General features: G+C 43.7%; 2 long non-coding RNA genes across 3 annotated transcripts; one reads left to right on the top strand and one right to left on the bottom strand.

Moving 5' to 3' along the window:
- The first annotated feature begins 394 nt into the window (after window positions 1–394).
- On the top strand, window positions 395–2,950 carry LOC148640993 (uncharacterized). The gene is made up of 4 exons (XR_015930131.1): window positions 395–488; window positions 681–1,702; window positions 1,961–2,013; window positions 2,676–2,950. It is a non-coding gene; the product is annotated as an uncharacterized LOC148640993 (long non-coding RNA).
- A 728-nt stretch (window positions 2,951–3,678) lies between these two features.
- On the bottom strand, window positions 3,679–5,960 carry LOC148640992 (uncharacterized). Of its 2 annotated transcripts, none has more exons than XR_015930282.1 (6): window positions 5,845–5,960; window positions 5,632–5,705; window positions 5,379–5,431; window positions 4,929–5,013; window positions 4,652–4,706; window positions 3,679–4,251 (listed from the first exon to the last, which is right to left on the bottom strand). It is a non-coding gene; the product is annotated as an uncharacterized LOC148640992 (long non-coding RNA). The 2 variants fall into 2 exon arrangements; XR_015930283.1 differs by having other exon boundaries at window positions 4,656–4,706.
- Between the last annotated feature and the right edge of the window lie 12,416 nt (window positions 5,961–18,376).

The following is an 18,376-nucleotide window of genomic DNA, read 5'->3' as shown; positions in this document are numbered from 1 at the left end:
GCCAGCCCTCAGCCTTACCCCCTGGTGTGAAGTAGCAGACAGGACTTATTGTTCCTCAGGCTCTTTTAAATCCCCACTGTTGAGCACAGAAGAATGGAGGAGCCATAGTAACCAACATAAACCACAACTCTGGACTTGTCTGTTCTGTCAGTGCACACCACAGGAAAAAATACTGCACTCCTCAATTTATGGCTCCTAAATCTGCTTTTACTGGTTGTTTTAAATTCCCACCATAAGCCACTGTTCTGATGAACATGAAAACCCAGGATTAGCTAGTGTTTGGGACTGCTGCCAGCTTCAGCCATGACCCCGTGTGTCTGAACATGAAACAGTAACTCTGCTTGCACAGGTTACACACAGAGTACTCGAGTCCACCTTGTAGTAACAAGCCAGATCACACCTGATACATTCGGAGATAAGCTGCCTGCATTGCAGGGAACACGTTCTGCAAAGCAAGTTACATTTTTCTATACAGAAGCACGCCTTTCGTAAGCAACTGCTCTTTTTCAAAAGCTTAACACAAATCTTTTTTTCTAGTGTCTCAGTGTGTGAACGCGGTCCTTTTGTTGTGTGCTTGTGCGCCTGTCTTTGAGTGGGCTTTGAAGCTTCGAGTTTTAATGTGAAAACAAGATCACTGAGGACTAGGTGTGTTTTGATTGTTTTTTTTTTTCACTCCACAGCTTCCTTTGGAAATTATGATCAGCCTCCTGGCAGCAGCAGTTCCGCCTTTGTCAACAGAGCCCTCAGTTCTCCAGAACATAAGGCTGGCTGATGCTTCTGCTTATTATTTTGTTTCTTAAAAGAATCTCACCAGCGTGCAGCAAGGTCGCTCGGTATGTGGGTGATTCACAGTACTTAGGTATGCTTTAGTCTCACATCAGAAGGAAACATTTTCTCATGCTTTTTGTTGCATGAATTGGGAATTCAGGCAAAACCACTGCCACATCTTTTAGTGAACAGTAGGGGGACACTGTGAAGACTGGAAGTTTTCACTGGACCAGTTGATTGTGCTAGGACGAACAATTGTGTAAAGAAGAATTGTTTTGCTTAATCTCAGTTTCCCTCTTGGTTTTCAATGAAGTTGTGCATACAACACATCTAATAATAATCAATCATAATAAATTAGTGTATTTATGCAGTGCTTTTTCTGGACACTCCACTCAAAGTGCAAGTAGGGACTCAGTGTGCAGCCCCACCTGGATGATGCTCCAGTCCGCTCCCCACACACCAGCTCTCAGTGGGGAGGAGAGCAGAGTGATGGATCCAGTTCACAGATGGGGAGTATTAGGAGCTCATGGCTGGTAATGGCCAGGGGTAAATTTGCCCAGGAAACCAAATAGCTACATGGATTGAATGCCTTGTCTTCTTCACAGCCTTTTGTTTTCCAAGTTAAACACATTAGCTGCATAGATTAATAATAAGTACAGAGGCAGTAAATTGAGCAGTGTGTGATAAACGTTTACAGATGAGACGTCACATATCTTGGTGCAACACTGGGGCAAACAGGATAGTAGAATAGGGAGTGTCCTGCTGAGAAGTGAGCACCTACGTGTTTTTAAACATTTCGCTCAAGTATATTTCAAAAGCAGAAAAAAAGCTACCTGTAGCGTCAGTCTGTGCCCACGCCCACATGAATGACATCCCTCGCAGGCCACGCCCCGTCTACCTGATCGCCAGGTGCTGCTGGAGAGAAGAGAGCTGAGTGAGTTTGTTGCGCGACTTTTATTGAGTATTTTTTTTATTTTTCTTTTACTTACATGTAGACAAATAATTATATAATTTTTAATTATGTAGTCCAAATCTCGCATAAGAATGCTGTAAAGCATGTATTTTCTTTGGGAAATAGCGGTTTTTCTAATGTTATTCGTTTGATTGCGGTTTGGTAGTGACGATATAGGTTATTATATTAGTGGTAAAAACCTTTGAGTTCTAAATTCCTAAACTCTTTTTGTGTTTTCAGTTTGGTGGCTTTTGGCAGGACAAGCTTGGCTTTTAACTACTCGGAGTATAAACGTAAGTATAAGCCTTTGTTTCTTAGTCCATACGTATGTCTTGAAAACTATCCTGAAAACAGGGCGTTGAGAAGCGACTTTACAAACGAAAACTCAAATTAGAAGATACCTAGACAGTTTTGTGTTAATTATTCCTCGGTACAAGTGTTGCTGACCAGAAGCAAAAAAGTGAACCTGCTGCCTATAGAACACACGTTTTGCTAAAACTAGGATGATTGTTTTTAGATTTGCGGCGGTGTGCGTGAAACCGTTTTCGCTTCCAAAATTGTATCACAAATGTTTGTTACAAGGAAGATTTAAAACTTGAATTTACCGCCATTAACTTGATAGAGTTTACAATGTATTGTTCACGTGTTAATTTGTTGCAAAAAATACTATTGAAGTTAAACGTCGTGGAAATATAATTCATTGATAGATATGTAGCCTGCTTTAGGTATTTGCACACCTTCAATTCAAAAGTTTAAATCCTTCTAAACCGAAGCATTTTGGGGCACCCAAAGCTACTGTAAACTGGCAACTTTTTTAACTGATAACGTTATTCATCTGATAACGTATTAGTCGCGCAAGGTCGATCTTTCTAGCTAGGATAATTTCGAGATCCTATCTGTAACAGAAAGCTCTTTCACCTGAGCACAGCTAATACTGATTTATTTTGTTGTACAGGAAATGCAGAGAATTTCAAATCTTTGTTCTGGTCACTGCCTCGACAGATCCCTTGGAGAAACAGTAATGTGTTGTATGTATCTGTGCTTTTCTGTATAGTTGCGTGCAAATCGTTTTGTATTCTGCTTGCTTGTAAACTTCAATGTAGCGTTTAAATACCCAGCTGTGTTTTGACACTGTCATTTAAATGCATGCTAATTTTCATTTCAAAACCTGTGCATCTGTCATATTGGAATGCTTTATGTTGTATGCAATTTTCGTTCAATAAATTGTTTATTGGAGTTTGATGTGTTTTGTTGTTTCTGTTCTCATGCAGAGTTCTTTACCCCCTTGGCCCTGAAAAACCCCGGTGTTGGTGAGTTTTTTGGCGGAGAGATTTTGCTAACAGTTTGTGGCCGCAAGGGGGCCCCCTATCGCTTTTTGACTTGAAAAGGTCAAAGGCTACCCCCTTTTTAAGCGTGTCCAGATTTTCCCGCCAAAAAACTTAGTATTTGGGGTTTTTCTCGGGGTGTGGTAGCAATCAAGCCGAGCCTCGCCCACCCCCCCTCATTGGAGAGGGGTAGGCGGGGGCTGGCTGATTGACCGCAGCTCTAGCCAAGCCCACTCGCTCCCGGCAGGAGAGGATGGCAGGTTGGTGGTGGCTTCGGTCCCTGCAGAGAGGCAGGTCTCCTGGGGTGTGGACTTAGAAAGCTGTCAGTTGCAAGCTGTGACTGATAGGCTGAGTCCGCCCTGGGTGCCTCCTCTCTCTCGGGCCGAGGCCATCTCCAGCCTGCCTTCCCCTCCTGCTGGGAGTGAGGGGGCTTGGCTAGAGCTATCCTCCATTCTCCTCCCCTCAGGGCTATACCCACGCTCCCTCCTAGGGACCCTTTCCCCCCCCAGAGACTATCTAAAAAGGCGGGCGTCTTCGCACTTTTCCAAGTCAGTGCGATGGGGTGTCGCCTTGCGGTGCGTGGCGCACGCTGCAAGACAACCCTTCGCACCTTCGAAAATACAGGACAATGCAGACAATGAAACGAGAGTTTTTATTGCAGAATTCACACCACATACAATAGCAGCAGTCAACAGAAAACATGCAGGTCAAGAATAAAATACAGCACTGAATCGGGACATTACAGATCAAGCCACTGGTAACAAAAATAAAAAGCAAGAAAAGCACACATTGTCAAGAATAAATTGCCGGAGCCGCAGCACATACAATAACATCAGTCAACAGGAAACATGCAGGTTAACAATAACATAAATCGGTATACAAAGGGTACACTACAGATCAAGCCGCCGATATAAAAAAAAAATCAAGGAAAAGCACACATTGTCAAGAATAAATTGCCGGAGATCGTCGGAGCACAGAGAACCAGGAGCCGCAGCACATACAATAGCAGCAGTCAACATGAAACATGCAGGTTAACAATAATATATATCGGTATACAAAGGGTACATTACAGATCAAGCCACGGGTATCAAAATAAAGTTCAAGAAAAAGCACACATTGTCAAGAAGAACCTGCCAACGCTCGTCGAGTTGCTGGAGTGGATTGGAAAGGAGATCGTCGGAGCGCAGAGCAGCAGGAACCGAAGAACTGGAGGCAAAAGAAAAAGGATCAAGTTAACAAGATATCGGACTTGCAGAATCGATTAACTAAGTTCTGAAGTCTATTCACTTTACACATAAGCTGCCTGAATTAAGAAACATACAAACACGCTCAAATTCAACAAGAAACCAGTAGGTAACAGCATGAGAAATCACAGATACATCCCAGTCCCACTACTCCAATATTTAGAAAGTAGCTTCAGTCTATTATGAATAAAAGAATCCATAAAAAAGATTTAGTGTTTCCTATTTGTATTCAGCAAGAGCACAACTAAACGAAAAGAAGTGATAACTTTAAAATAAAACCGTTCTGGTGCTAAAAAGCTGTGAAATACGTGTCGTCTTGAATACACAAATATAAACAGTATAGCAAAAGATAAGGATAAAACGTACCTCGGAAAAAAAAATCTAACTGGAGGCCGGTTTTTGAAATCCCTTTGTCACCTGGAGAAATAAGAAAACATACGAATTAGTACATTTAATCTTGGCGAACGTTTATCATTTCTGAACGGAAAGCGAAAATATAACACGATACCGCAAAGCTGAGATACTAACAGTTAGATACACAGTTACCAACTTTATACAGCAAGTGACTGTAGATAAATTACAGCTTTTTTCGTCAAAGGAAACAGAGCTAGAGATACCATGTCTTTAAAACATACTTACATGAAAGGTAGTATAAGAACGCTGAATGCAGACTTTTACAACTTCGAGAGCACGCTCAAACAGACAGGACACTCATTTCGGCGTCCTAAAACACAAATTAAACGAAGAAATGCAATTAACAAAAGTTCAATTTTTGAAATTCTACTTCTTAAATTTAAATCAAGCACCACTCATCAAATTCGATTTAATTCCACGCATTGAAAACCATCGTGCAAATATGTTGGTATTATCCATCTTTACCCAATGAATTCGACAGATGAATAAAATAACCATAAACAAGAACCAGCACCTTAGAGTTTCAATTTCTATTCAACAAAAGCACAAGGAAAGGAGCAGAAGTTATATAGTTAGTATAAACCCGTTCTGGCGTTAAAACGTCGGGAAATACGTGTTGCCTCGTCGAGTTGCACAAATTCAAACAGTATAGTGCAAGGGAGAAATAGAACTTACCTTGGAAAAACACTTTCATAACTGGAGGTTCGTTCTTGACATGTTTTTCTCACCTGGAGAAATAAAAACATACGAATGATTAAATTAAACCTTTACAATGTTTTATTATATTGGAGCGGAAACCGTTATTACAGCCCGAATCCGACAAGCGGAGATTTCACAGCTACTAACTTCAGAAAGCAAATGTTTGAAAATTAACTACAGCCTTTTTTCGTTGAAAGAAACAGACCTTATCTTATAAAAACATACTTACATGAAAGATAGGATGGGACCGCAGACTTCTAAACCTTCGAGAGCACGCTCAAACAGTACACTCATTTCAGCGTCCTAAAACACAAATTAAAGAGGAACAAATGCAATTAACAAAAGTTGCAACAACAATATATTTTTGTCTAACTTTCCTCAAAGTGAAATTTGAGTTTTTGTATTTTAAATTAAGAAAATTAGAAATAAAAAGCAAACGCACCTCACGCCGCAGAAACTCACCCCGCCGCCATCTCGCCGGGCGCACCTGTGGAACAGGTGGACGGGGCGTGTCCGCTGAGGAAGGTCACTCTGGGGGCGGGCTCGGATCGTGATTGACAGCTGTACACTCGGATACAAGGCTCAACACTGACGTTACTGAAGATAAATAGAAACTTGAACTCACCAAATCACAAATAAAGCATATAACGGCTGAGGGTTTTCAGAGAACCCAATTCAGTGACGTTCCCCTACAAAACTGTTCGCCGGACTCGTTTAGCTTGCGGCCAGCTGGTCGAATCAAGAGAAATGTGCTGGAGAGAGACCCCTGTCGCTCCTAGTTAGGACTGCACCTCTCTTTCACTGCTAGTGCCACACCTGTCCTGCAGGTGTCACAGTAGTATAAGGGGCTGCTTTTTAGAATTGAATTCCGATCTATGCAGTTATAAAGGTCTTAAACCCCCCATTTGCCCTGTTTTAGAAGGCCCCGAAAATGGAGCCCCCCAAAACGGCCAGCGTGGTAGAGAACAGCCACTTGCACAAACTCACCCCGACAGCATGAGAGCTTCACCCGGGGCTTAGGTCTCAGACTGACGGGGAGGCTCGGGGCTCGACTACAACTCACAAGACTCTCCGGGAGCCGATTTACTCTCTGAACTTTAGAAGCGTCCGATGGTTCAGCCCGCGGAGCCACCAGGCCGGCCACGCAAAATACCGGCCATGTACATCTCTTATTCAGACTAAAGCCAAGTCACAGTCCCGAGACGAGGCGGTTCGCCTGTTTACTCTCATTTCAAGCAATAAAGCTACTGAAACGCCTCTGTAAAGATCTTTTCTAGCCTTTTTTGTGACTGGACATGACTAATTATTTTTTCGTGACACCACAGTAAAAAATAAATTTTCAAAATTTGTAATAGAGTTGGGGGAGGTAGTATGTAATGTATGAAAGAGGTTAAAATGTTTGAAATGATTCTCAAGACAACTTTTTTTAAATAAAATTACATGAACGAATAAAATTAATCTAAGTGTTTTATACCCCGGCTTGTGTCTGGACAGAGTCTCTTTAGTTCCTTTAAAAAAGTAGGTGTCACGAAATGATTTATTCCCACGGGCGTTTGACAAGGATCCACAAAAAGTTTAATCCTTCAGATTCAAGATTTAAAAATCAAAAGCGACGCATGTAAATAGAATGTGAACTGCTGTATGCCTAGAAAACAGAATAGCGATGAGGATATAATAACTAGTTTTGCAATCAATGGAGCATAATTAATATTTAATTAATTAATAATTAATATTCTATAAGATATTAAAGTTACTGTAGTCAAGTGCAAAGAGTGCTTGTGGTACAAAAGGGTGTCTATGACTATGAACTAGTGGAAACAGCGTGCCACAGGTATTTAGGAGCTTTATATTAACTCAGAATTGTCATCTCTAAGACAGAGATGCAACTTCATTTAGATGAATATAAAAAGTTATCAAAGTTCTATATAGTGTTATGCACCGTACACACAGGATATACAGTGAAAAGAGCTGGGCAACCACTGTCAATGAGTGACGTGGAGTAATCACAGGCAAGATTGAGTAGCAGACTAACAGTATAATTCTTACTGCTTGATCAAAACTTAAATTCTGTTTCTGGAGTAAGGTTGACGCTTATATCTAATCTTTTACCATTCATTATGTGAATCCCTGGGGATGAATACTTTATTATTAATTCAATTGAATTGAAAAAAAATTGTAATCGTAATGTTCAATTACCGTTTCAATAGAGTTTACTTCATCAACTTTACTCCAATACAAAGACATGGGTAAATGGCGGGTTTTGAAAAAGACACATGTTCAATTGTTTTACTTGAAAATAAAAAATATATATTTTCAAATATTTCCGAGGTCTGCGTGTGTGAGACAGAAGACTTTCCAATGTTGTTCTGCAGATGTGTTATGAACTACCTACAGCAGGTCAACTTAATAATAATGTCCCTTAAATAACGACTTCCTGATGCCATTTCACGTTTCCGAATAGGCTTTGCTTAAATGAGCACTTGTAATACAGGAAGTTTCTAGTATTTTTAAACACGTAGCTCGGAAGACGGGTCTGATCTTTAAACATCCCTTGCTTTGCATATTTAAGACGGACAGATTGAGAAACTAAGAGCGAAATCAGCCGGCGCCCTCCCGAGCAGAGCCAATTGCAGACATGCTTACCCAGAGTGCTCGGGGCGCCCGGACGGGGTTACTAGCGGTCAAAGTCACGTGACCACCCGAAAAAAAAAGAGAGAGACGGCGCTATATCTGGGAAACGAAAGCAGCACAAGCCGGCACAGCACTAGCGAAAGTCGTGGGTCTCTTGAAGGGGTTGAAACTAAGCCAACTGTACGTCCAGCGTGGTCTGCGCTGGTGCACCCAGGCTGTTGCTGCAACATATCTATGAAATGTACATATTGGTGAGCTGGTCAGATTCAGAGCAATGCCACTATCACCGACTAGTTCTACTGGCTCTACACCGTTCGTTATTGAACACTTCTCTTCTCGTGTTAATGGGTTTATTTGTACATTCATAAAAGCACTGTTATCCCATTTTGCAAACTTCCTACTCATGGTAAAGGAGGATAAAGTGCTGTATACAATGGGGGATGTATTCAAAATCAAACCCGCCAACAATCATGACACTGTAACTAGATAGTAAAAATGAATTGTTCTGCACAGCCGAGTAGCTTGTGCTATTGCAGACATGGTTGTACTAATTGCGAGAAAAAAAGAGTGTTCTACTGGAAAACGGTGCTACAGTATGTTTGGAATGCCAGTATTTCATTCCAGTTGGACTAGCAAATATGTTACTGATGAAAACAAGGGGAGGGCATAAACTTGTAAAAATGTGAAACGCAGACGATTATAAATGTGGGAAAGACATTAATTCTGTTTTTAGTATTTGCTTAGCGCTGTGGTGCTTAATCATATCAGAATATGTCCTGCTCTTTTTCAAATATTCCAAGGTGTCACTTCAACCAGCGAGCTGTGTTTCTTCCAGGTTTTCTGCAAGTCTCCACTGTAGCGCTGTCTCTGGCTGCGGCGATAGTGATTTCTGTGGTTTATGTCTTCATGGGGTCGACACCCGAGTCTGCCAAGACACCTCCGGGTCCCCCAGCCCTGCCTCTCCTAGGAAACCTGCTCTCGCTGGATCTGTAAGATGTCATAAGAAATTAGATGTAGGAACAGTTGAATGAGATTGATTTGTTACTGTTGTCATTGTTCTTAATGACAACAGGGAGAGAGGGAAAGATCATCGAGGAAATCCAGTACCTCACTGAGGTGTTAATAGCATTGTGAAGATAAAAGGATTTATCATATATTGTTTTTCTGTCATGTGTTTTCCACAGTTTCTTCCTCTCCAATTCCTTAAAGACTCTCTTTTAGAGTCTTGCTGTACTCAAACTCTCCTGTCCTTGCATGCAGTAACTGCATTTTTAATTGCCTTTCAATATTTGATTATGTGGTTTCATTACAAACTATTTCTTTCCAGTAATGGAGGGCCGATACCTTTTTCTCTCCAGGAGCCCCTGAGCTGTGAACAGGCCTCGACAGTGACAGTAATCAGGGACAGAGTCAAGAAGGGAGAAGTGGAATTGGGCTCTAGTGAGTACTGGTGAACTGGGGTTCGAGAGGTGAAACTGGGAGCACACAAGGGTGGTGGTATAGAGAGACACAACCGCAGGATGTATTCCAGACTGATGCTGTATTGTTTTCTTTGGCAGAAAAACCACCTGACACCAGAGAACCTGTATACTGTGCTGTTCAGGGTTAAAATGGACTGACAGTGTCTCCAGGATACACTCACGAGACATTCAAGTTTAAATCCAAAGAATATCAAATCAAATCAAAGTTTATTTATCAAATGCACAACAATACAGCTTGCAGCAGTAGTTGCTGGCAATGAAATGTCTGTTCCACGAGCTCACAAAAATCACAACGATCACAGAAATCATAAAAATCACAAAATTGAGGTTATGAAAATAAGGTTACATAATAATAGATGTAATAGTAATTGAATAAAACTAGCCATTACAGGTGATTTGCTAAAGGAGCTACAGGTTGGCTATTTAGCAGTCTTATTGCCTGGAGGTAGAAGCTGTTCCATAATCTGTTGGACTTGGACCGAATGCTTCAGGATGACTGGGATGACTGGGGTCCTTGAGAATGGACCTGGCCTTCTTCAGACATCTAGCTGAGTAGATCTCCTGGATGCCTGGTAGCTCACAGCCGGTAAGGAGCTGCGCTGACTTCACCACCCTCTGCATTACTTTGCGATCCTGGGTGGAGCAGTTCCCAGACCAGGCAGTGATGCAGCCAGTCAGGATGCTCTCAGCAGTGCACCTGTAGAAGTTGGCAGACCTTACATGAGAACGACAAAAGGGGATTTATTGATGCCTTTTGATCAAACATCAGGGGGTAAGAGAACAGAGGGGATCCGTTTCCGTGGACGTCTGTCTTTCCAGTGACTGGCTAGGAAAAACAGCTCACTTTTCCTCTCTGACTAGAGAAAATAATAAAAATGTTAATTGATATCTGATCTGTGACTCAAAATTCTCTAACTTGTTTTTTCAATTTTAACTCCAGACAGTTTAATGAGACCAGATAATAATACATAGTATAATTGCTACAATACTGATAGCCGAGTTATAAATCATCATCCTCATGAAACAACATTTCTTTCTTCAGGTTTCAGGACAGATTCACATTTCCATGAAAATCTGATAAGCGCAATTATAGCCCTAAATGAGAAAGGCATGTGTTTCACAACAAAGATCAATTACAGACCAAATAATACATAGTACCAATCATACAGTACTACAATAATTGCTGAGTTATAAATCATCATCTTCATAAACATTTATTTTAATCTGCTTTCAATTTTTAATTTCGATTCTGCTTTCAGGACAGATTCCCATTTCCAAGAGGATAATCTGATAAACACAATTGTAGCCCTACTTGCTGCTGGGACTGAAACAACAGGTGCCACACTCTGCTGGGGGCTGCTGCTGATGGCTAAATATCCCCACATCCGAAGCTTAGTGAGCTTTAGTGAAGTAAATGAAGGCTGATCTAAATGACATATAAGGTTGGAACTGTTGGTTCTAAACCAGGTATAGACAATATACAGTAGAGTAGTGCAAAATTATTTTTCTGTGTATAATTCTAACAATTTAACTGGTCAGATTTCTGTAAGATTATGTAGGCTGAAAAGGTGTCATTGACAGAAATCTTAGTTCAAATAAAGCTGTAGTGAATTTTAGTAGAGTGGAAACCAGCAGATCCAGTTTCTGGATCCAGGGAACCTTATTTTTGCTTGTTATTGCTTCTCTTCTCTCAAAGGTCCCCTGTCTTTCCTCTGCTGACCTCAGTGCTCCAGGATGAGACCCAGTGGGAGACGCCTCATCAGTTCAACCCTGCTCACTTCCTGGACCCTGAGGGCCAGTTTGTGAAGAAGGACGCCTTCATGGCTTTTTCTGCAGGTACAGGACCACAGGGTGCAGCTCATTTGTAAAAGACACTGTTTATGTCTCATTTTGCATATGATAGGAATTAATTGAAAATAATTCTGAACATTTAAATAGCATATATGGGTCATATGAAACATTCGCAAGTATCATGATGGGTGGGCAATACAGCCTAACCACAGTGACACCCAGTGCTGCAGTGATGAATGACACTCACAGACCAGGAGGAGGAGGACTAACCTGTGGTGTTTGCTGTCCTAGGACGCAGGGCTTGTCTCGGAGAGAGCCTGGCCAGGATGGAGCTGTTCCTGTTCTTCACCTCGCTGTTGCAGAAGTTCACCTTCTCTCCCACTCCAGGAGTGTGGGAGTCTGAACAGGTTTGCCTATATCCAGTTTTCTTTTCCAAACTGTGGTAACTGAGCTTCTAGTTTCTGGACAGTTTCTACGTCCAGACTCTGGTAACTGATTCTCTCGATTCTGCCTGTGTCCAGTCCTATTTATCCAGACTGTGGTATAGGAGCCTGTTGTGTCTGGAAAGCCAGGTTTGCCTGTGTCCAGTTTCTCTGTCCAGACTGCGGTAACTGAGCTTGGCGTTTCTGGACAGTCAGGTCTGCCTGTGTCCAGTTTCTTTGTCTAGATTATGTGTCACACAATGGCCTGAGCAAGGCCAAAGTAGGACCGTTTTATCTCAGACTGGCTCCACCGCAAAAGCACCCAAGCAAAACAAGTGCAGTCTATTCACATGGTCCCTCACACCAGATAACAAAACCCCCAAAAAAGAAACAAAAGTAATTATTCAAATAAAGGTAAATCCTCCTTACCTACCTGTTCTTTCTCTCTCTGTTGATATACCACTACCTAACCACCAACAACCAACAAACCGTGAATAACATCCATTTTGAGAGCGCTCTCCATTCACACCACAATACTCACTCATGCCAGTTTTAAGTATATGAATGTGTATGAAATTAGGTATGTTTATGTACGTGAATGTATATGAAATTAGGTAATAGCAGTTACTAGTCAAGCCCTGAGTGTGCACCCTCAGGAACTTATCTAGGAACTGCTCAATGGAAGGTGTATGAATGTTGTATTTTCTGTGCTACCTGTACCCAGTGACAGGCTCCTCTGTCACACTTTGCTTATTGAGTCTCTCGTTTCTAGACAATCAGGGAAGCCTGTGTCCAGTTTCTATGTCCAGTGTTAAAGCACTGAGCATGTTGTCTCTGGGCAGCCAGGACTACCTTTGTCCAGTTCTTTTTCCAGTCTGTGGTTAAACAGAGCCTCTAGTTTCTGGACAGTCAGAGCTGCCTGTCTCCAGCTTCTATGTCCAGTGTTAAACCACTGAGCATGTCGTCTCTGGACAGACAGGTTTGCCTGTGTCCAGTTTCTATGTCCACACTGTGGTACCTGAGCCTCTCGTTTCTGGACAGTCAGGGTTGCCTCTGTCCAGTTTCTATTAGCAGTGTTACACCACTGAGCATGCCGTCTCTGGACAGACAGGATTGCCTGTCTCCAGTTTACTTGTCCAGACTGTGGTAACTGAGCTTTTAGTTTCTGGACAATCAGGGCTGCCTGTGTCCAGTCTTATTTGTCCAGACTGTGGTATCTGAGCTTGACGTTTCTGGACAGTCAGGGCTGCCTGTGTCCAGTTTCTATTCGCAGTGTTACACCACTGAGCATGTAGTCTCTGGACAGCCAGGTTTGCCTGTGTCCAGTTTTCTTGTCCACACTGTGGTAACTGAGCCTCTCGTTTCTGGACAGTCAGGGCTGCCTGTGTCCAGTCTTATTTGTCCAGACATAACTGAGAATGTCCACACTGTGGTAACTGAGAATGTCGTATCTGGACAGTCAGGGATGCCTGTGTCCAGTTTCTGTTCGCAGCGCTACACCACTGAACATGTAGTCTTTGGACAGCCAGGTTTGCCTCTGTCCAGTATTTTTGTCCACACTGTGGTAACCGAGCCTCTCCTTTCTGGACAGTCAGGGCTGCCTGCGTCCAGTTTCTATGTCCAGACTTTAGTAATTGATTCTCTCAATTCTGGACAGTCAGGGCTGCCTGTGTCCAGTATTTTTTGACCAGACTGTGGTATCTGAGCTTGTCATTTCTGGACAGTCAGGGCTGCCTGTGTCCAGTTTCTATTCGCAGTGTTACACCACTGAGCATGTTGTTTCTGGACAGCCAGGTTTGCCTGTGTCCAGTTTTCTTGTCCACACTGTGGTAACTGAGCCTCTCGTTTCTGGACAGTCAGGGCTGCCTGTGTCCAGTTTTCTTGTCCACACTGTGGTAACTGAGCCTCTCGTTTCTGGACAGTCAGGGCTGTCTGTGTCCAGTGTTTTTTGTCCAGACATAACTGAGAATGTCCACACTGTGGTAACTGAGAATATCGTATCTGGACAGTCAGGGATCCTGTGTCCAGTTTCTGTTCGCAGCGCTACACCACTGAACAATGTAGTCTTTGGACAGCCAGGTTTGCCTCTGTCCAGTATCTTTGTCCACACTGTGGTAACCGAGCCTATCCTTTCTGGACAGTCAGGGCTGCCTGTGTCCAGTTTCTATGTCCAGACTCTAGTAACTGATTCTCTCGTTTCTGGACAGACAGGGATGCCTGTGTCTAGTGTTTTTTGTCCAGACTTTGGTATCCGAGCCTGTCATTTCTAGATAGCCAGGTCTGTGTCCAGTTTCTATTAGCAGTGTTACACCACTGAGCATGTCGTCTCTGGACAGACAGGCTTGCCTGTGTCCAGTTTCTATGTCCGGACTCTGGAAACTGATTCTCTCGTTTCTGGACAGTCAGGGCTGCCTGCGTCCAATATTTTTTGTCCAGACTGTGGTATCTCAGCCTTTTCTGGATAGTCAGGGCTGCCTGTGTCCAGTTTCTATGTCCAGACTGTGGTAACTGAGCCTCTCTGTCTGGACAGTCAGGGCTGCCTGTGTCCAGTTTCTATTAGCAGTGATACACCACTGAGCATGCCGTCTCTGGACAGACAGGATTGCCTTTGTCCAGTTTACTTGTCCAGACTGTGGTAAATGAGCTTTTAGTTTCTGGACAATCAGGGCTGCCTGTGTCCAGTCTTATTTGTCCAGACTGTGGTATCTGAGCTTGTCATTTCTGGACAGTCAGGGCTCCCTGTGTCCAGTTTCTATTCGCAGTGTTACACCACTGAGCATGTAGTCTCTGGACAGCCAGGTTTGCCTGTGTCCAGTTTTCTTGTCCACACTGTGGTAACTGAGCCTCTCGTTTCTGGACAGTCAGGGCTGCCTGTGTCCAGTTTTCTTGTCCACACTGTGGTAACTGAGCCTCTCATTTCTGGACAGTCAGGGCTGCCTGTGTCCAGTCTTATTTGTCCAGACAGAACTGAGAATGTCCACACTGTGGTAACTGAGAATGTCGTATCTGGACAGTCAGGGATGCCTGTGTCCAGTTTCTGTTCGCAGCGCTACACCACTGAACATGTAGTCTTTGGACAGCCAGGTTTGCCTCTGTCCAGTATTTTTGTCCACACTGTGGTAACCGAGCCTCTCCTTTCTGGACAGTCAGGGCTGCCTGCGTCCAGTTTCTATGTCCAGACTCTAGTAACTGATTCTCTCAATTCTGGACAGTCAGGGCTGCCTGTGTCCAGTCTTATTTGTCCAGACTGTGGTATCTGAGCTTGTCATTTCTGGACAGTCAGGGCTGCCTGTGTCCAGTTTCTATTCGCAGTGTTACACCACTGAGCATGTTGTTTCTGGACAGCCAGGTTTGCCTTTGTCCAGTTTTCTTGTCCACACTGTGGTAACTGAGCCTCTCATTTCTGGACAGTCAGGGCTGCCTGTGTCCAGTGTTTTTTGTCCAGACATAACTGAGAATGTCCACACTGTGGTAACTGAGAATGTCGTATCTGGACAGTCAGGGATGCCTGTGTCCAGTTTCTGTTCGCAGCGCTACACCACTGAACAATGTAGTCTTTGGACAGCCAGGTTTGCCTCTGTCCAGTATCTTTGTCCACACTGTGGTAACCGAGCCTCTCCTTTCTGGACAGTCAGGGCTGCCTGTGTCCAGTTTCTATGTCCAGACTCTAGTAACTGATTCTCTCGTTTCTGGACAGACAGGGATGCCTGTGTCCAGTGTTTTTTGTCCAGACTTTGGTATCCGAGCCTGTCATTTCTAGATAGCCAGATCTGTGTCCAGTTTCTATTAGCAGTGTTACACCACTGAGCATGTCGTCTCTGGACAGACAGGCTTGCCTGTGTCCAGTTTCTATGTCCGGACTCTGGAAACTGATTCTCTCGTTTCTGGACAGTCAGGGCTGCCTGCGTCCAATATTTTTTGTCCAGACTGTGGTATCTCAGCCTTTTCTGGATAGTCAGGGCTGCCTGTGTCCAGTTTCTATGTCCAGACTATGGTAAATGAGCCTCTAATTTCTGGACAGTTAGGGCTGCCTGTGTCCAGTGTTTTTTGTCCAGACTGTGGTATCTGAGCCTGTAATTTTTGGACAGTCAGGGCTGCCTGTGTCCACTTTCTATATCCACACTGTGGTAACTGAGCCTCTCTGTCTGGACAGTCAGGGCTGCCTGTGTCCAGTTTCTATTAGCAGTGATACACCACTGAGCATGCCGTCTCTGGATAGACAGGATTGACTGTGTCCAGTTTTCTTGTCCAGACTGTGGTAACTGAGCTTTTAGTTTCTGGACAATCAGGGCTGCCTGTGTCCAATCTTATTTGTCCAGACTGTGGTATCTGAGCTTGTCGTTTCTGGACAGTCAGGGCTGCCTGTGTCCAATATATTTTGTCCAGACTGTGGTATCTGAGCCTGTCTTTTCTGGACAGTTAGGGCTGCCTGTGTCCAGTGTTTTTTGTCCAGACTGTGGTATCTGAGCCTGTAATTTTTGGACAGTCAGGGCTTTCTGTGTCCACTTTCTCTATCCACACTGTGGTAACTGAGCCTCTCGTTTCTGGACAGTCAGGGCTGACTTTGTCCAGTTTCTATGTCCACACTGTGGTATCTGAGCCTGTCGTGTCTGGACAGTCAGTGCTGCCTGTGTCCAGATTCTATGTCCAGACTCTGTTTACTGATTCTCTCGCTACTGGATAGTCAGGGCTGCCTGCATCCAGTATCTATGACCATACTCTGGTAACTGATTCTCTCGTTTCTGGACAGTCAGTGATGCCTGTGTCCAGTGTTTTTTGTCCAGAATGCGGTATCCGAGGTTGTCATTTCTGGACAGCCAGGTCTGCCTGTGTCCAGTTTCTATTAGCAGTGTTACACCACTGAGCTTCTAGTTTCTGGACAATCAGGGCTGCCTGTGTCCAATTTCTATGAGCAGTGTTACACCTCTGAGCATGTAGTCTCTGACAGCCAGGTTTGCCTGTGTCCGGGTTTTTTGTCCACATTGTGTTAACTGAGCCTCTCGTTTCTGGACAGTCAGGGCTGCCTGTGTCCAGTTTCTATGTCCAGACTCTGGAAACTTCTTCTCTTGTTTCTGGACAGTCAGGGCTGCCTGTTTCCAGTTTTTTTTGTCCAGACTGTGGTATCTGAGCCTGTCATTTCTGGACAATCAGGGCTGCCTGTGTCCAGTTTCTATGAGCAGTGTTACACCTCTGAGCATGTAGTCTCTGACAGACAGGTTTGCCTGTGTCCAGGATTTTTGTCCTCATTGTGGTAACTGAGCCTCTCGTTTCTGGACAGTCAGGGCTGCCTGTGTCCAGTTTCTATGTCCAGACTCTGGAAACTGATTTTCTTGTTTCTGGACAGTCAGGGCTGCCTGTTTCCAGTATTTTTTGTCCAGACTGTGGTATCTGAGCCTGTCCAGACTCTGGAAACTGATTATCCCATTTCTGGACAGCAAGGTCTGCCTGAGTCCAGTTTCTTTTTCCAGATTATACTGTATGTCACACAATGGCCTGAGCAAGGCCAAAGTAGGACCGTTTTATCTCAGACTGGCTCCGCCGTAAAAAGCACCCAAGCAAAACAAGTGCAGTCTATTCACATGGCCACCAGTCCCTCACACCAGATAACAAAACTCCCAAAAAAGAAACAAAAGTAATTATTCAAATAAAGGTAAATCCTCCTTACCTAGCTGTTCTCTCTCTCTCCGTTGATATACCTCTACCTAACCACCAACAACCAACAAACCATGAATAACATCCATTTTGAGAGCGCTCTCCATTCACACCACAATACTCACTCATGCCTGTTTTAAGTATATGAATGTGTATGAAATTAGGTATGTTTATGTACGTGAATGTATATGAAATTAGGTAATAGCAGTTACTAGTCAAGCTCTGAGTGCGCACCCTCAGGAACTTATCTAGGAACTGCTCAATGGAAGGTGTATGAATGTTGTATTTTCTGTGCTACCTGTACCCAGTGACAGGCTCCTCTGTCACACTATGCTAATTGAGTCTCTCATTTCTAGACAATCAGGGATGCCTGTGTCCAGTTTCTATGTCCAGTGTTAAAGCACTGAGCATGTTGTCTCTGGGCAGCCAGGACTACCTTTGTCCAGTTCTTTGTCCAGACTGTGGTTAAACAGAGCCTCTCATTTCTGGACAGTCAGGGCTGCCTGTGTCCAGTTTCTATGTCCAGACTCTGTAAACTGATTCTCTCGTTTCTGGACGGTCAGGGTTGCCTGTGTCCAGTTTTCTTGTACAGACTGCAGTAACAGCTTTTAGTTTCGGGACCATCGGGGCTGCCTGTGTCCAGTCTTATTTATCCAGACTTTGGTATCTGAGCTTGTCGTGTCTGGACGGTCAGGGCTGCCTGTGTACAATTTCTACGTCCAGACTCTAGTAACTGATTCTCTCGACTCTGGAGAGTCAGGGCTGCCTGCGTCCAGAATTTTTTATCCAGCCGGTGGTATCTGAGCCTGTCATTTCTGGAGACAATCAGGGATGCCTGTGTCCAGTTTCTATGTCCAGTGTTAAAGCACTGAGCATGTTGTCTCTGGGCAGCCAGGACTACCTTTGTCCAGTCTGTGGTTAAACAGAGCCTCTAGTTTCTGGACAGTCAGGTTTGCCTGTGTCCAGTTTTCTTGTCCACACTGTGGTAACTGACCCT

The sequence above is a fragment of the Lepisosteus platostomus genome, chromosome 25 (assembly GCF_059453375.1).
Source record: "Lepisosteus platostomus isolate fLepPlt1 chromosome 25, fLepPlt1.hap1, whole genome shotgun sequence".
NCBI classification, from domain to species: Eukaryota; Metazoa; Chordata; class Actinopteri; order Semionotiformes; family Lepisosteidae; genus Lepisosteus; species Lepisosteus platostomus.
This window is presented reverse-complemented; position numbering and strand designations above follow the sequence as displayed.